This window comes from Mytilus galloprovincialis, chromosome 9 (genome assembly GCF_965363235.1).
Source record: "Mytilus galloprovincialis chromosome 9, xbMytGall1.hap1.1, whole genome shotgun sequence".
NCBI classification, from domain to species: Eukaryota; Metazoa; Mollusca; class Bivalvia; order Mytilida; family Mytilidae; genus Mytilus; species Mytilus galloprovincialis.
Genome location: NC_134846.1, coordinates 32,431,593 through 32,452,120, shown reverse-complemented (window position 1 = coordinate 32,452,120; position 20,528 = coordinate 32,431,593). Strand labels below are relative to the sequence as shown.

Sequence of the window (20,528 nt, the reverse complement as noted above, 5' to 3'; positions counted from 1 at the left end):
ATCAGGATTTCCTTGATAAAGGGTTGATTATAAAGAAGCTATTTTAACTAAGGCTCCAAAGCGGTGAAGTTGAAATCGTCCATTCGAAAATGATACGGATGTCATTACAAGGTGATCGATTGTTATGGAATATCTGTTTCAGAGATGACGACCGATATACATTTAATATTTTGTCGTTACCATATTTTTCTCTAATACTCGAATTCAACATACCAAACAACACTTATAACCAGCTTTGTACTTCCAAGAGCACAAATCCATTAACGGAGTACGATCTGTTTATAATTCCAGATCTAGAGCACCTGATATCACTCCACGTTTAAGTTAGGTTTGTTTTGCTCATCGTTAGTTTTCTATGTAGTCTTTTCTCCATTGTCGTTTTCGTTGTTTGCTTTGTGTTTGTAAGTTTGATTTTTTAAATACTATTTTGAATATTCATTTGACAGCGTTTGTCTCTCTTTTACGCTCGATCATGCATGGTAACAATAAACAAACTTCATTAACAGGGGTGTGCCTATTATATTAAAAAGAGCTGCTCCTATATAATGACGAGGCCGGATTATTAAAATCGTTACTTTTCGGTTTCACGGTAACTATTATATACTCGTTGATCTATGAAATATGCAATATGTATGATATGTAAATGGCCCAACCCACTAGCAAGTTTTTTTATTTGTTTTAAAACTGGCATTATACGAGTGTGATTCTCGCACTCGACTCTTCTGTTCTTGGTTCATACGATTCTCTGGGTGTTTGTTCCTCTTCAGTGATTGATATCAGTACGATTTTTGAAAATATAAAATATAAAACTATTGTCCTTAGCGTTGGAGATTATGTGTTGTCCTTTTTATTTATTATTATTGATACCCTGAGGTCATGGCGTCTTGTTAAATAGCTATGAAAGATTAAGGTCAAAGGCAAGAGAATAAACAGGAACAGGAAAAAAAAGATACATGTATATCGACAATAATCTGAGAAAACAATTCTTTTCCAGTTTCGTTTCTTTTAAACACTCACGAGAATGATGTTGTGTATATCCTTAAATAAAGACACAAGCATATATAATTGCATTTTATATTTTATCTCGTCGTTGTACGTAATTCAAGGCATTTATAGAAATTGAATACCCACTAGAAACTAAAATCTACAGAAAAAAAGGTAGTATATGAAATACAATAGAATAGATTTGTATATTAATCATTTGTTCCTGTTCTTAAACAAAATCCAAATATTTCGTTTACTCAGTGCTTTTTCAGTGGCAGATCCAGGGGGGTTCCGGGGGTTGGAACCCCCTTTTTTGGCCGATCAATGCATTTGAATGGGAGCATATAGCTGGAACCCCCCTTTACTCTGGATTGGGAACCCCCCTTTTTAAAATGGCTGGATCCGCCACTGTTTTTTGGTGCACAACAATATTCTGTTTTCTTCCTTTATAAATACGTATACTATACAGTTGTGGCTTGCATCTCCTTATATAGCAGGTCAGGTGTAAGAACATTAATCTATCATCTTCATCAACCATTTATATTTCAAGCCCTTCACACTGTATACATTACAATAATTCATGTTTTTATATATATATATCATATTTCCCCCTTTCCATATTCATTTATTTATCACAGAGCATTTCACTATTTATATGTATGTATTGTTCAATAAATGTATTTTTTTTATGTAATAGGAGACAGAGTTTTTTTAACTTGTTTGTGAATTCCTAATATTTATTTCAATTGTATTAAATCGTTCTGTGTTAACCTGAACAAATATTGTTTTAAACTATAATGAACTGTAGTCAGTCAACAGGAAGAGGAATACTCAGAAACTTGTACCTGATACATGTATATTGGTTGATGATTCCCATGTGTCAATATGCATTCTTTATTGATATGCAGTTTTAATCCAATAGGTTGCGTTTCTGTTAATATAGACAATGAAATTTCCCATAGGAACTTCTTTTGAGGCTTAACACTGTGCAACTTTTACTATGTAGTTTTGAAAAAATATTATAATCTAGAATTGAAAGATGATATGCACTACTATTGTATTCAAAGGTTAAACCATAGAGCTGTGCTGCATATTTTAAACATTTATATGCCCGGAATTGTTAGAGTTTAAACTTATGCTCAAATTATATACTACCCCTACCATCACTTTTGGACAACTTTTGAATTCAATTTTAACAGCAAACCTATGTTTTTATTCTGGTAGCATTCAAAAGAAATCATATTTTCGAACCAGTACGTAAACATAACAAAATATCAATGAATATTATATATATCCTAAGAAGAGGCGTGATTTGAGATATAGGCTGTATTTTCAAAGTCATTTGTAAGAATTAATGCTTCTGGTTTTATTTTACTTTCAAATAGAGCAAATTTTAAAAATTGCAAGGGACTCTTACACATATTTTAGCTAAAAAGATATTGTATAAAAATGTGCACCGTTTTTTCCATTGAAAGTCGTCAAAATATACTTCACAAAGTACGTTTAATTTAGTTTAATGATGAAACGAATTTAAACATAATTTTTCATTCATTGTTGTACTAATATAGATTAAAGTAAGAAAATCCATCAAAGAACACCTGTCAGGACATATCGCATGCGCGTTATAAGTTATAGATATTTAACACTTTTATGAGGTTTTATTGTGCATTGTAAAGATGTACTTAAAATTCCCGAATAACCTTTTGAGACGCCGTTAATAAAAATAATTCAAGGAAATATTTTCAGTAACCTTTCACTCGGTTGTTATTGTACGAAGAAAATTAAGAATTTTATGAAAAATATTGATATAGTTATATTTTTAATCATCCTCATAAAAAAATATAGAAGAGCATTGTATATATGTACACTCAGGTAATAAAGTTGTCAGATTTTTAAAAAGGTGTGTGAGGAAGTTATATTTTAACATTTACAGGTATTTAAACGAAATGTGACCGCATAACTAAAATATATTTAACGAACTGTAACATACAATTAAGGGTGTATATAGAATTGAATGATATACATGTGACCACAAGATCCATAAATAAACTAAAAATAGGTATATACTTCCTCGAGGAAAAATTGCACTTGAAAAGAATGAAGCAAATTTGGTCAGTTTTTGTGTTATTCGTGTACATTTATGGAACTGATAAACTTCTGTTAACAAAAGCTGGTAAGTAACTATCAAACTACTGCAAGTCTGATGTTGTAATGTATACAAATGTACAAGAACAATTCAAAAATAAATCAATCAATCTTCTATTGTTGGATTGAAATCAATTTGATCTCGTCGAAGTAGCAAAATTCTGTTTCATTTCGAGTATAAATAAACATTATTCGAATTGTACAAATAGAAGCGAACGATACCAAATCGACATTCAACCTCATAATTCAAAACATAAACTAACAACGCAAAATTCCTCGAACTGTTTTTAACATTTGTAAACACCATGAAATTATAAGTAATAAATAAAACTATATAATAGTACATCATCCTTACCGTGGATTTTAGATTCGTAACAATTGCATTTTTTATCTGAGCGTTACTTGTGAGTCTTATGAAGACGAAACGCATGTCTACTGTATCCGATTATAAGCCTGGTACCTCTGATTACTATATTTACAAGTAAATCATCGTATTAAATACAAAGACGGGTTAAAACACTGTAAAATACAAGAAATCATCGTGACAAAATAAATATGAAAATAAATGTGTCAATTTCTTTAGGTAAACCAAGATGAGATGTTAATACGTTCTTTTCAAATATGCGTAACAAAAATTTCCACGTTAAAACTTTTAGTTGCACTATATAAAAGAAACTATTTTATATGTTTTTTTTCTTTTCAACTGTTTTTGTTACTTTTTAATATTCAAAAACCACAGAAGAAAAATGTGTTTCTACATCTTGAACTATTAATGAGTGTTGATGATAATTAGTCTGACAAGTACAAGCAAAGAACAAGTTGAAAATACTTTGTGGTTAATCCAAAGAATCATTTGATTGCTTTATGACTATAGACCAGCTATGAAAAATTAAACAGTTTTGAAGAAGAGTTCGATCGGGGATTTTTATAAAGAATGAATGAATTTTATTTCTCATAAACTACAAATTACATAGTTACAGAGAATATATAAACAATTACATTAATTATTGAAGCACATGTGAACAATACAAACATAAACATTAAATTACAAACTAACCAGGAGGGGTGACCCTCACATTTATAATTTTTTATCAATCTAAAAAGTTTTTCAAGAACAATATAATTATTAGAGCTCATTAATTGTTGATATTCATAAATATTTGGACGAAGAGTACAATAGTATGGTAACAACCTCTTTCTTTCTTGATTTAGAGCATTACATGACATAACATAATGATATTCATCATCTACGTCTTTTGATTCGCAAAGATGGCACAACCTATCATTTCTTGATATGTTATTCCACCTTCCCGTCTCGATAGGTAATCGGTGACTTCCACATCTAAATTTGACATTCCACAGGTATCAAAAACATTTTTTACAAATGATATCCATTTACAGTTAAGACCATAGTTATGAAAACTAATATACAATAGTTTATTTAAAAGACATGAAATTTTACTTTCTTTACCACATAGTAATCTACATAAGAAACTAACTATACGAACTTTGGCATTAACAATTACAGGATATCTACCCACTTCCGTATAAACAATACAGCTAGGTGTACTCTTTTTTTAAATGTATAACAAGCTTACAAAATTTTAAATGTACACGTTCTATCAAATCAAAATTTTCAAATCCCCAAATTTCCGAACCATAAAGAAGAATATGTTAAACTATCTTATCAAACATGTCTAACTGACAATCTATAGTCAAACTGTTTTGTCTAAACTTTTTTAAAATACCATACACTGCTTTTGTAGCTTGTTCACAAATATATTTTCGAGTCTTTCAAAAAGAACCACTTTTAGCAAAAAATATACCGAGGTATTTATACTCAGTAACAGTTTCTAGTTCTCTATTATGTATAACAAATCTAATATTTTTGGGTTGTCTCCCTTTGGAGAATATAAGAACTTTCGTCTTGTTAACATTTATTTTAAATTGCCATTTTTCACAATACGTATCAAATTTATTTAACATGTTTTGTTAATCTTCACTACTCTCGGAAAACATCACAGTGTCATCCGCATATAATAACATAAATATTTCTAAAAATACTGTTAACTCGTGTTCGAGGTCATCACTAATAGAATTTACACCAAGTACATGTACACTTTTGCCTTCAAAAAAATGCTGTAAATCATTTTAAAATATTACAAACAGAGCAGGGAAAAGATTTTCTCCCTGTCTTACACCCATTTCACAAGCTAATAACTCTGATTTCTCACCATTAAATATAATGCGTGATTTTACATTTTCGTACATATTTTGTATAATACGGAAAATTTGCCATTTATATTATTCTCTAAAAGTTTAAATAATAAATAATAAAAAATTTCTTTGTATAAAATCAAAGGCCTTTTCAAAGTCGACAAAGGTACAGTTAAATTTCTTCTTCCTTAATCTTAGTAACTCGAATAGTGCATATACTGAAAATAAATGATCAGTAGTTGAATATCCATGTCTGAAACCGGCTTGATTTTCTAGTAACATAGAGTACTCATCAAGATAATCACATAATCTAGTGTTTAAAATAGAAGTAAAAATCTTACCAAGACATGACAAAAGAGTGATAGGACGGTAATTCTGTGGTTCGGCAGAGCTACCTTTGTTCTTAAAGACTGGTATTACATTACCTATAATTCATGCCTCGGGTAAAATACCCGAATCAAAAATAATATTAAATATATACACATAAATATCAACCATACAATCAATAGACGAGGAAATGTATTCATTTACAATCATATTGTCACCCGACGGTTTGTTATTTTTTATATGTTTTATAGCTTTTAATATTTCATCAGCTGTAATACTTTCATTTAACATAGAATTTGAAGATTCTTGGCTAACATCATTGCTAATATCATAAGTATCTCCTTCATACTATCTTTAAAAAAATTAATAAATGACTCAGTGGTGATATTACAATTGTTTTTATGTTTAACTTTATTCCAAATTTTCCAAAATTCCCTGGGGTTTTTGAATCGCATATTTCTCATCTTAGTGCGCAAGTTTTCGTTATATAGTTTAATATTCTCGTCCATGACTTTTTTGTAATGTCTTTCTGACTGCCAAAGTCTTTTTTTAAATAAATTAGAGCCATAGCCATATTCTTGCCTTACTTTTTTATAGTCTTTATTAAACCAATCTTTGTTTGAAAAATTCCCTTCCCGACCAATGTTTTTTGAATTTTAATAAATACCCCCAAAGTGTCTTTTGCAGCACTCAATAATACAGTCGTAATATCACTTACAATACTATCTACAGTACCTTGATCAACTGAACTTATATCATCATATTTAAACATTACATTTTACAATTACAGTTAACAATAATTCGTTTACTTTATCAACGTCAATGTTGTTTTTGTATTCAATTGTCTTTTCATGTTTCCATTTACCAATGTGTAAATTTTTTCATTATTTACTTCGCTTTCACCTTGTGTATCATAACAACCATTTACAGTTAGAGACAAGGAGTGTGTATATCTGAGAATAAATTACAAAAATCATAAACTTCAAAATCATCTACTTTACATAAAATATTAGCAGTACATAAAATATAATCTACTACACTAATACTTCGACTTGTTGGTTTACCAAGTACTCGGTCTTTACCGACTCTTCCGTTTAAAATATACATGTACAAAATTGAATTAATTTTCTTCCATATGTATTGACAACAGTATCAGAACTATTTTACGTATTCTTGGTATCTTAAGATCTTGAAGACATGAATGTCATTCAACTCATTTACATCTATAAAATTGGTTAAATATTCTCAGATATATTAAAAAAATCTTGTTCATTTGCAGTGCGACTATTGAAATCACCAAGAAGAAAAGTACAGTTACTATTCTTTTGTAATTCAAGAAATTCTATTTCAATTTCTGACATCACATTTTCAGACGTATAACGAGTATTTTCAGGTGGGATATACACTATACCCATTATTATATCATCTTCAGTTCTAAATAAAATTCTATCTACCCTAAACCATAAAACAAAAGGAAAATCTGTTTCTATACAATGAATACATTTTTCATACTGTGATCTATAGCCTAAAGCTATCCCACCTTATCTAAAGCTGGTAAATGTTTTCCTATTTGAATAATGAAATGTAAAATCTTCAAAACTAATTTCATCTAAATCGTCCAATTTTGTTTTAGTAAGACATAATAAATCATTACATTTTAATAAATCTAAATTCTTGATACAGTAGTTTCCGTTTTAATTCACAAACATTTAATGACAATAGAGGAACAATATCTGTATTTACATAAGTATAGTTAATATTAGTGTTAATGTGAGAGTTCCTTCCATCTGAATGATTTAAACTGTCATTTATAAAGTGTCCGTTAAACCTCCACGGTTTACCTAGCTACAAGGGAAGATTATGAATTCTAAATAAAATAAGACTCTTTCGGAGAAAAAAAAATATTTGGAGCTATAAAAATGATAAAGGGAATCAAAATATAAATGTGCAGATATTAAACAAATTCAATTGTATAATAATTAATGTTGATGATGTTAGTTTTAATGGTTATATAAGATTTTCTTGAAAGGGGCGTGTAAAAACACTCATCATAGATACCAGGCTTAAATTTTGTAATTGCGCCAGAGACGCGTTTTTTCTACAAAAGACTCATCAGTGACGCTCGAATCCGTGACAAGTTAAAAAGGCCAAAAAAGTACGAAGTTGAAGAGCAATGAAGACCAAAATTTCCTAAAAGTTTTTCCAAATACAGCTAAGGTACAATTTTGTAATATAATCCTGAGGTAGAAAAACCTTAGTATTTCATTCCTTTTCCAAGGAAAACACAAATTGAATACTTTTTTTCATTTATAAACCACAAAAATTAGAATATTGTACTTCGTGTACAACACCAAATTGTCATTGTATACAATTATATTTCTAGAAATCCCTTATAAGAGTCCTCTAGACTGACAGCTTGATCATTATATTATATGTACACATGCATATCTTTCTTTTTGTGAACACAAATATATTGCTTATGTACTATAATATATATCCATATAAATAATAAAAGGAAATGCAATGTGTTTTTAAAATTTTGAGATGATCATTCTTAGTAAGTTTTACCTTGTGTGCATGTGAAGTTTTTACCATACATGTATCAATAGCAACTGATTTACGGTAGTGTCAATACTATTGTCACTTTTTTTGCCAGATCTGTAACACACGCACTAACTGCACCAGTAATAATATATTCATGTCCAACAAATGACTATTGAAATATATTCTAGTTGTTCATTAATGGATATGAATAGATACAGGAAATATTTCTATGAAACAGTAACCAAACAAACAGCATCCTTGTCGTTTAAATAGACACTTATGATATTTCACACAACTTATAGCATACTAAAACGTATATCCAAATAAAAATAATCTTAAATTAACAATTTACGACGCAGAAACTCGAAATTATGAATAAGCGTTTCGCGTGTATTATAGTCTAGACGCCATCTAACTAATCATGTAAGTGACCTTCCGAAGACTGTCAAGGATTATATATACTTATATAACATAGATATAAATAGAACGCGAAATCAAAATCGTGGAATAGGATTTTTCTATGTTTGGATGAATCATATTATAGGTTAAAACAAAATGTTAATAATCATTTTTTACCTGTTCAAGATATAGAGTGAGTTTTTGTAGATCTATTTAGTCAAACAAATTGTTTACTCGTGCTTCACTGTCAACGTTTACAGTCTTTTCCTTTTACTAGCTGATCACGACTAGTTCATGCGTAACCAATCTCTAGCTAAGAGGTTATATTTCAAGATCACATGAATACGGATTCAATGAGGCCAAATTATTATTTAGCGATTTTCCTTTGATTATTTTGACAAAACGTAACAAAACTGGTTGCTAAAATCGAATTTTTCACTTTCATTAATGTTTGAACAAAAAAAATAAAGCATACTATATGACCCAAAATTCTGTTAGTATGAAACATATTTAAGCTTATTGTACTCTTCAGAATGGAAAAAATGAATTTGCCAAAAAGACTGTTTCAGTATTTTGCATTCCGTTGAAGCATTCACAATTCTCCGTTGCCTGGGGTTAAATCTGAACTTTGAAATTCATCATTGACCCAACGAGTAACAAATAAAGGAAATATTGCAATTTTGTAGCACATTGCAGGAAAGGCCAATCATATTAACGTTTTTTTTTCTATCACTTGTTCAAATCACTCTCTGTTCGATGTGATTTAAATAGTATCTATCTTTTCACGCGAGAAATATACATGTATCACAGACCACAATTATAAGAAAATTCAATGTAGCACTAGCTAGGTCTGTCGGGGAAAGATTAAACGAACCCTCTACTCTCAGCCGATAAAAGTGCAATTCTACTGAAAATGAAGTTATGTTTTTTTTTTAATTATTATCAATAGTGTGATAATGAATATCGATATACAAATAAGAATGTTAAGCTTTGCATTGAATGTATACAATGACTCTATACAAGTACATATCGTTGTTTGGTTTTATACAAATTTATTGATACGTTACCGCTACATTTATACTGAGTAAAGGAAGAAGATTTTAATGTTTCTTATACTCACAAAATTGAAATCATCTCTACGAATATCATTTTTATTTTGCAGAACAGATTATCATATATTCATCAAAGGCACCGAATACCTTAACTTGTCCAGACCCTTATGTAATAAAAATTGAGGATGCAACCATAAATGGAGAAAATAGTACTTGTTCAAGAGACGAATGTGTATTAAGTGACAGCGACTTTGACAATATTAAAGGAAGTTGTAATAACAACCAAAGTTGCATCATAGATTATCCGTTAAATTATTCCTGTTTGAGAGAAAACCGCTATTTTAATCTGTCTTATACGTGTTTTGGTAATATATTTTTTATTATTCAAAATATCACTTTTAGAATTGCAAAAGCATTGTTTTTTACCAATGTTGTAATATATAAAAAAAATTGCAGAAATAACCAAAAAATATTGAACATTACAGCAAACAATGCCATCCACCTAGACATGGATGCTTTGAAAAAATCGATTCGTGTATCTTGACTTGGTAGAGGCATATTATAATGTGGTGATGTTAAAGAAGTCATACTCATTGTTTTTGTTTACATCTAGACCGTGTATTGTAGAAGTAAAACAAACGAACAATCATGATTACAAGTAACTTTAACATGGCAATAAAAGGCTGCAAGTAATTTATATTTTTGGAATTATAAGTTGTAATAGTTATGCTTTCATCATTTAAACCTATAATTACATTAGCTTTCAAAACATTATTATCTTGACCCGACTCTACAATTTCAACAATACTCAAACTCCCATAAAACGTAATAGCAGGACATAGGAGAACAAATATTTCGTAGAACTCTACCTAAATCGTTATATGACAGGACTGTTAGTAGAACTATCAAACAAGTAGAAAGTAAAACTAACTATAAAACCAGGTTAATCCAACCATTTTCTTATAATTCAATTATAAAATGTTTCAAAATTTCGTATGAATAAAGGTTGGTAAAGAATCGAATTCTGGTGTCATCTCTGAATATCTGAAACTGACCACGAGAAAGTGTATATTAATGTCATGTTTAAAAGAAGAAATAAGAAAAACGTTTGTATTAAAATGTCGTATTTCAAAATACAGGTTTGATATCTTACTGATCTGCAGCTAAGTTTCATATCTTGACTTACATCTAGAAATTGACAATGAGGGTCGGTTGAAAACCAAACTTTAAGACAAAAGAGGTGATTTCAGCTTTCCAATTGTGAACGTTCCATTTCTAAGTAGCAACATACCAGCAGCACCTGCATAAGGAATGTATCCCCCAATTGATACAATATTCCCGTGCTTGTATTTCCTATTATGATTTTTTTGATAGGGAAATGCTGCTCTCAAGGAATCTAATAAACCAAGAGTTTCGAATGGTGAATGTGAAATCATCCCTTTGTAAATTTTACGGAGGCCATCACGAGTTGGTTGACCGTTATGGAATAAATAAAGGCAACAGTTATCTACCACTATATTAAATTCATAAATCGATAGAGAAAAAACAAATCCAGGTTACAAACCAAAACTGAGGGAAACGTATCAAATATAAGATAACTACAACACAACAGAGACACAACGAGTGAGATTTAATTTCTATAAACATTTTCGATGACATTGAAATATTAAACGCATCTTATGTACCATTGATTAAAACAATTAAGCACTGTTGCTCTTGATGCTATGAGGCTAAATGGCGGTCTGAATTGTACACTTTGAAAAAAGAAAAAACTATCAAATACGTATTTGGTTGCCTTGGTGTTGTTTTCTTATTTTGAATTGTTGATTTATTTGCACATGAATTAGTATGCACATAGCGCAGAATCGGATATCTCCTTACAACTTAAACATACATTTTTAAATGTTGATTTTTTTCGAAATCATACCTTTTGAAAGTTGTAGTGAAAACAACATTTCTGTTATATATCAGATTGAGGCAATATCCTTTTGTAAGAACGCTAAATCCTAAATTGCCCTCATATTTTTTACCATTCTTTTGAGATTTTCTTAGCCTTAATTGTTGTGCATATTAATACAAAGGTATTGAGGTTCCTCTCACAAGGAGGCTATAGTTACATCGTTCTTATTACACAGAGGCGTATATGAAAATAAAGAAATTGCTAACAAAGATGCCTTTGAATAATAATGGTTACCAAAATTTGTAAAGGCATCTGGCCATGCCTTTCTTTAAAGAAATAATTTCATTATTCGATACTAAACATCCATCTATATCGGCCAGCTCATTTATTTAAGATTCATTTGGAACATTAAAAATTTAAAGTGTAAATTTATTCTATCATATATGAATGTATTGTAAACCTCCGTTTTTCCTTTCGAACCTTGTTGCTTTGATCAGATACTAATGTCATGAGAAATTGCATTGGAAAGGCTCTCCTTTCATCTTCAGTTAGCAATAGTTACCACTGGTTGGTATTAGATTCACAGTTATATCGGTTTTCTTATATTTGAAAACTCGCCGATTGTACAACCATTTGATAAAATGTTTTAAATGTGGCATGCTTGCAATGAGGCAACTCTCCACAAGAGACCAACTGACACAGAAATTAAAAGCTATAAGTCACTGTTCGGATCCGCAATGCTCTTCAACTTTGTACTCGTTTGGCTTTATAAATATTTTGTAATGAGCGTCACTGATGATTCTTATGTAGACGAAACGCGCGTCTGGCGTACTAAGTTATAATCCTGGTACCTTTGATAACTATTTACACCACTGGGTCGATGCCACTGCTGGTGGAAGTTTCGTCGTCCCAATGGTATCACCAGCCCAGTAGTCAACACTTCGGTGCTGACATGAATATCAATAATGTGGTCATTTTTATAAATTTCCTCTTTACAAAACATTGAATTTTTCGAAAAACTAAGGATTTTCTTATCCCAGGCATAGATTACCTTAGCCGTATTTGGCACAACTTTTTGGAATTTTGGATCATCAATGCTCTTCAACTTTGTACTTGTTTGGCTTTATAAATATTTTGATATGAGCGTTACTGATAAGTCTTATGTAGAGTACTCGCAGTTACTGACAGCTAGTTCATCGCCAATAACAATCATACATCTAAGACCAAATAAGCTATATATATATATATTCGATGTGATTAGAGTCTGAAGTAGTTCTGTATTTAACATGTTTAATTCTTATGTTTTTCTGTAGTTCCAAGGAACTTGGCTTGCAGTTTTGAGTTTTCTTGGTGTAACTGGAGGAATGTCACCCGATCTAATTATGTCAACTGGATACGGACTTCCCCTGCAACGAAAAAAATGAATATTCCGAGTGAAGATCATTCTACTAATTCTAGTAAGTAATTTTTACGCAATTTTTGTTGAAAAAAAATTATTATTTTTGAACATACATGTGAATGCGATATAATGTAGTAGTCAAACGGAGTTTTAGGGCCGGAAAGAAGTTATTTATATTCTCAAGATCTTTTAACTGGTATTCGCCCAGGAATTTTAAAGGGCAAAGATGCTACTCGGCTATATCTTGTGGTAAAGTCACACAGCTTACATTTGTACTCTTTGTTGGTTTTGTTTTATTATTCGAACGTTTAGGTTCATTTTCTTCCTTTTTTGTTGTGTTGCCGACCACACCTTCTTCTTCTATGTCCTGTAACATAAAAAATGAATCAAAAAGCTTCTATACGTGTATGTCTCCCGGGTTCTGTCGGTTTCCCAAATCAACTTTTGTTCAGACATTCTTTGTATGCCCCTCCTGTTGGCACAACTGACATTTTGCAGTCGAAAAATTTTGGTCCATACCGTTCCAATAACATTCACGCTGTCGGTGACCTCTACCTTGACATTTAAAACACGGTCCCAAAAAGTAATTGGGGATCATTAGTTACTTGTCAACTATGTGCTGGATAATTATTATTACCATCAATCGCATGTTGTCGGTCATTTGCAGCTTGTTGCTTATTCTGCACATGCATGCCTGATCCTTTATTTCGGATATTTCAGATGAAGCGACCGCAGTAGTATTCGGAGAACTTTTGTTGTATTGCATTTCCTTTTGAACTTTTACTATCTCGTTTAACTTCTGAATTTGTTGTCACAAAAAGCGCATTTTGATCGTCGGCGGTTCTTCTATTATCACGAGCTTTGTTTTTGAACAATTATCCGGCATTAACAGAATCATTGTGTTTTCCATAACCCTAGGCTTCTGCGATTTTTGTGAAACAAGGGGGTTTTGCATATCTTGAGGCATTCATGCGCGAACAAAAAAGGACATTTGCACCACTGACAAATTTTGAAAGCATTCCATGTTCCGGCTTGGCGAGTAATTTTCCCTTTTTCATAATTTGACAATAAAAATCCTTCACGCTTTGACCGGACTACAAAATTAGGTTCTGAAATATTTCACTATGCATAAGTGCGTTAGCCCCATGCCCACATAAGTTAACATTTTCCCCCTTAAAACGAATACGGACACTTTTTCAGTTGGATTTGCTTTCATCGCTTCAGGAGTTATCTATACTATTAAACTAGAAGACCTCATTTTGTGTGTCGCTTCTCTTCCTTTCACAATAAATCAATCATCATGCCTCTGTGTCCTATAGGTAACATGCATAGTCGCATTTCTCATCCATTCTTATGATTATTCAGATTGAGTTATTTTGGGAGAAAAACGACAAAAAAGGAGTCCGGATATGATTCCGTCATCGGACTGACTTTAAGTCATAGATAAGACTTCCGGTTTGAAACATTCACAAATACAACCAATCGTATGATAGATAACAAAAATGAATAAAAAATAAGCCGATCAGAGCGTTCTCATTATCATGGTGTTTAGATCGCATGAACCACAACTATTATACCTCCTTATAAAGGACAACTTATTTTTCGCGTTTATCTATATGTAAACTACGATTATACTACTTTAATATATAGAGACTCTCTGTATTATGTCAGGGACTTTCTATGTTAGTATAGAAAGTCCCTGAGTCTGTCTACTGTTTTCTTTGAAATGTTTACTATTTAAGGGGTCATACCACTTGCATATATATTAAAATAAGTAAAACATGCTCCACTTCGTCTAAAATTACCTCGACCAAAAACTTTAACATGAAGCGGGACAGACGGACGGACGGACGAACGAACGAACGAACGAACGAACAAACAAACAAACGAACGCACGGATGCACAGACTAGAAAACATAATGGCCATAAATGGGGCATACAAATTTATTGTTGAAAGGGAAAATAGTGATTTGGCAAAAATGAAAGTAAGGTAGAATGTAGATGGAGGCAGGACGTATTTCGGGGTTTCGGGATCGGGTGTTTTTAAGCTCGGTATTTGGGGATTGATCCTTACGGGATCCAGGGATATATTTTTCGATTTCGGGATTTCGGGATATGAATTTCTTTAAATTCTGCATCTCGAAATTTCATGGTTTTAAGCCCCGGAATTCGGGATCAGCACCCCTCAAATTAGCCTTAGTCGGTCTTAGTCATTTATACATGATTCATATCCTACCATTGGCATGTTGATAAGGCTCTCAAAAGAAAAAAGCACTGATGGATTGTCCTAGAAGCATATTTTATTAGACTAATAATGGTCTATACATAAGCAGTTACATTTATTTCATGTTTGAAACGGTGCAAATATTTAATTTTATTTTAATTTTACCAAAACAAGCATTGTAGCAAAGGAGAAGAATAATTGTGGTCTGAGGCCAGACACACGAAAATAATTGAATTTAACAGAAAGGAAACAAATATCGGACTTTGGAAAAAGGGAGAGGACTTTTGATACCTTTTATGAAATTCTCCTTACATAATATCTTTTACAAAAAAATCATCCTACAACAGTTCACAAGCTGTATATGCCCGCGATTTCGCGGGTGTGTTCTAGTACCATTTGCAACCTAGACTTTTAAGGTTATTAGTTAGGTTGAATTAAGATAAACCATGCAACGTGGTGAAAGACTCGAATTCAGTCAAAAACGTATTACCATTATCTTGGGGATACCCGACAAACTCGGAACACTTAGCCAAACGTTCCATTTAATACTTTAATGTGTCTGGCAGATACACACTGATGCTAGATTCTGGTTAAAATGATATTCGAGTTGGGGGTACTTCTTCTTAAATATATGATGTTCCAGAAAACGGAAGTTTAGATGTTGGTCTTGTTACGTCCAGAAATTACCTTTAAATTGTAGCCAACAAAAGACACAAATCAATAATAAAATTTAACAATATTTATTATACAAAAGTTTACAAGAAGTATTACACAAATATTACTGTCAACTTAACTGTCAAAATATGAGTCCAATCTTTTATCTTTATCTGTATCCGGATATCTTTCGGAATCCAATCTGAATATTTCGTTCCACTACTACGGTCACAATCCAGTATGATGTTGTTTGTAGAATAAAAGTGTCAATCCAATTGCTATGAATATTAATGTCTATCGATGTCCAAGTCTAAGTGTGAGTTTAACTTTAGTGTCTATATATATATAGTTGTCACGGAAAATACTAGAAAACTCTAGAATGGAACGTCCTAGAAAGTTACAACGGAAGTTTCTAGTAAAATGTAGAAGTTTATATAACGCATCTTTTATTAAGATCATTCTGGAATGTTTCAATCATTCTGTAATTTTCCAGTGATTTCTAAACTGCACAGTTCTAAGATTATTCTGTAAACAACTATCAGGCCACACAACACAAATCAGGCCAAAATAAAAAATACAATAATTACAATATCATAAAACCTCCCCCTTAAAAGAAGTTTTAGTGTAACAAAAACTTATCATGAATAATATTAACAAATATACATAGTATATACAAAGTGTTTTAATAAGCTCTAGATAAAGCATCTGCTATTACATTATCTTTACCCTTGATATGTTTTAAAATTACATCATATTCCTGTAACAATAAACTCCACCTAGTCAACCTCTGATTCTTGTTTCTCATTTTATGTATGAAGGTGAGAGGATTATGATCAGTACACACAAGAATAGGATATACAGTGGCATTCAAATATACATCAAAATGTTGAAGTGCTGACAACATTGCAAAACACTCTTTTTGAATAGTTGAATAATTTTTCTGGCGTTTATCTAATTTCTTGGAAAAATATGATATAGGTTTCTCAACATTTACATCTGTCTCTTGATATAAAACAGCTCCAATTCCTACATCACTTGCATCAACGGCAAGTTTAAATTGTTTTTCAAAGTCTGGAGTAATTAGAACTGGACTAATTAAAAGTGATTAGCTATTTTCAAAAGCGTTTTGACAATTTTCACTCCAGATAAATTTAGAATCTTTTCGTAAAAGATGAGTCAATGGTTGAACCACAGTAGCAAAATTTGAACAAAATTTTCTGTAAAATCCAATCATGCCTAAATATCTCATAAGTTGTTTTCTATTTGTAGGAGGAGGAAATTTGAAAATGACTTCCACTTTAGCCATATTAGGTTTCACTTGACCTTGGCCAACTGTATGCCCTAAATAATCAACAGTGGCCTGACAAAATTCACTTTTACCAAGATTAATAGTCAAATTTGATTGTGACAATCTATCAAAAGTATCATACAAATGTGTTAAATGCTGTTCCCAGCTATCACTACATACAATTAGATCATCAATATAAGCATAACAACAGTTTAAATCTTTTATAACATCATTGATCATTCTTTGAAATGTAGCTGGTGCACTTTTCATGCCAAACGGCATTACAGTATATTGAAATAAGCCATCTGGTGTAACAAAACCTGATATTTCACTAGCTCTCTGTGTCAATGGAACTTGCCAATAACCTTTCAACAAATAAAATTTTCTCACAAATTGTGCTTGACCATAGAGTCAGTACAATCGTCTATCCTTGGAATCAGATAGGAATCAGATTTTTAGACTGAATTTACTTTTCTGAAATCAGTCACGAAACGAAAGCTTTTATCTGGTTTTGGCACAAGGAGACAAGGAGAGCTCCATTCATTGTTACTCGTCTCAATAATATCATTGTCAAGCATATATTTAATTTCTTTTCTCATAACTTCAAGTTTGAGTGGATTGAGTCGGTAAGGATGTTGCTTAATGGGAGAAGCATCTCGTACATCAACATCATGACAAACAGCAGTGGTTTTGTTTTGCACATCTGGAAAAAGATTTTTGAAAGAAAATACCAAAGCTTTTATTTCTTCTCTATGATCAAAAGGCAGATGTGCAAGTTTTGAGTCTAAATTTGACAAAATTTATGATTATTCAATCTAACCGTCTCTTCCATAGTTTTAGAACCATGAGAACTAAAAGGTGGTTCAATTAAATCTGGTTTTTCATGATTGTTCTCAAATTTAACCATGCCTAAAGTGGCAACTGGTTTACTCTCACATTCATTAGTACGCTCAAAATATGGTTTTAACATATAAATATGACACACTCTGTTTTGTTTGCGCCGACCTGGAGTTTTTACAATATAATTCAAAACATTGATTTTACTCTCTATTGTGTAAGGACCACAATATTTAGCCTGTAAAGGATGTCCAGGGACTGGCAAAAATACAAGTACCTTATCACCAGGCTCAAAAACCCTGGCATCTTTATCATACCATATTTTCATCTTGTTCTGTACATTTTTTAAGTTTTTCTGAGCAATTTGACAACCAGTATACAATTTTTCTTTAAATCTAGATACATATTCTAAAAGATTCAAGTCAGTATGTTCAGTAAGCCACTTCTCCTTAATCAATTTTAACGACCTCCTTACAGTATGGCCAAATACTAACTCAACGGGACTAAATCCAAGCGATTCTTGAACAGCCTCTCGGACTGCAAAAAGTAGAAAGTGAACTCCATCATCCCAGTCTCTGTCAAATTGAAGACAAAAAGTTCTTATCATGTTCTTCAATATTTGGTGAAAAAGTTCTAAGGCACCTTGAGATTCTGGATGGTACGCACTTGATCTATACTGAGCAATCCCTAATAGTACTGCAACTGACATCGAAAAAGACGCTTAGTTAACGAGTTTAATGGTCCGGAATAACACACGACTGCAAATTGTTTTAAATGATAGAATAGTATCTCTATTTTAATTTCCGTCGGGTCGTAAAATGTTTCTCTGGTGACATTTTTGTATTTTATCCCTTAAATGGGGGTACCCCACAATTTACGGTTTTGGGTAGTTACCTTAAAATCCAAAAATATATTTTTTGGTTAATTTTCCCGCTATTTTCGTAAATATTTTCTATGCATATATCATCAAGGATCGTCGGAATGATGAAGACATAAATATAATACCATCTCCAAGTAAAACTTTCAAACTTAAAGTTAGCTGTTTTTTAGGTAGAAATTTAACGCGAGAAAACATATGATTCAAAAATAGTATTTGACATTTGAGAGGACAAAACATATTATTGCGATACTGCATGCAAATTTTGTTGGGCAAATTCCAAACAATTTTGTCAAAAACTCAAAAATAAAAACATCATTTGTACCTTTTTTAATTACGGAAATTTCCTATCCGTCAATCAGCTCCACCATTTATTTTTTCCTTCACCATCAATTTGATAGTTTCGATGTGATTATGTAGATTTTGTAGGAGAGTTTAATATATTTTTGAGTGATTTGAATATATATAGTAGTTCTTTCGTGTTTTTTCTGTAAATAAGTTATATTTTTGTTAATAGAATTTTGACTTTATATAAAAGTTAACCAAATCCTTCGGATAAGAGGTTTTTCCGGATAATGACTATAGTTGACATTGTGTGAAAATACATTGTATGTCAATGTTTAACCTCAGAGCAATTAATATGCATGCTTGCAAGTGGTCGGGGGGGAAAGTAATATTGAAGATTCGCAGAGATTTGGTGTGTGACAAGGTGATGCTAAAACCAACTTCTCTTAATATTCTGCTTTCCGTGGGCGAATCATCAGTGATGTTATGAGACTTGCACCAGAAGGCAAAATTGGTGCGTCTTTAAATTAGATTGATTGATTGATTGTTGGTTGCTTAACGTCCAGTGACAAATATTTCATTCATGTTCAGGACGAGAACAAGTTAACAATAAAAACAATAGGTAGGTTTTGTCATAATAGAGGCCATTCGGGATGATGATCGGGAAAATTTAGACTGCCACTGGAAAATGATGGTATATTGGATTGGGACAGAAATTTTCCATTGCAACAGGCCACCTTCGGACTCCTCAAAGAGTTGATGCAAGGGTTCTTAGCGTGCAAAGAACGTTGCACTCTCTTCACACGAGGCATCGGATTTAACGTCCCCATTCTGACCGGACGTGACTGCGAACTTGATACATCCCGCACAGAAAAACGGACGCCCCACCACGTTTTACTGCCGGTCGGGAGAGGACCAAGTGACCACATTTCGTTTCCCCAGTCACCCTTGGGGAACTTAAAATTAGAAACAACAGAAATCCATACATGTGATCAAACTGATCGACATGTATCCTCACAACCTGACACTTTTATACGATCTCGCGCTCAGTTTCTTCCTTGTAGTTTGGATATGAAAACAGAGTTTTTGTGTAAAAGACAAACCTTTAAAAAAAAACCAGAAAACTACGCAAAACTGAGTCCTCTAAACGTGTTGACAGTCTTTTAAGTTGTGCTTATTAATGTGAGTAATCATTTATCCATGCATAACCAAGTACTTATTGAAGTCAACACCTGTGCAATTAAGTATAACAGTTACTGAAAAATTAGAATTTGAACTTGCTGTCAGTTCATTAATAACGATTGTTAGTGATGTGATTTGTTCTTCCATAAAAAAAAGCCTTTCTCATGTAGCACATCCTCTATATATACCGATCAATTTTACCCAAGATTGTCTC

The 20,528-nt window shown here is 31.9% G+C and overlaps 1 long non-coding RNA gene across 1 annotated transcript; it reads left to right on the top strand.

Moving 5' to 3' along the window:
• Window positions 1-3,054: 3,054 nt before the first annotated feature.
• On the top strand, window positions 3,055-13,019 carry LOC143046758 (uncharacterized). Its single transcript, XR_012969265.1, has 3 exons — window positions 3,055-3,157; window positions 9,779-10,033; window positions 12,882-13,019. It is a non-coding gene; the product is annotated as an uncharacterized LOC143046758 (long non-coding RNA).
• Window positions 13,020-20,528: the final 7,509 nt, after the last annotated feature.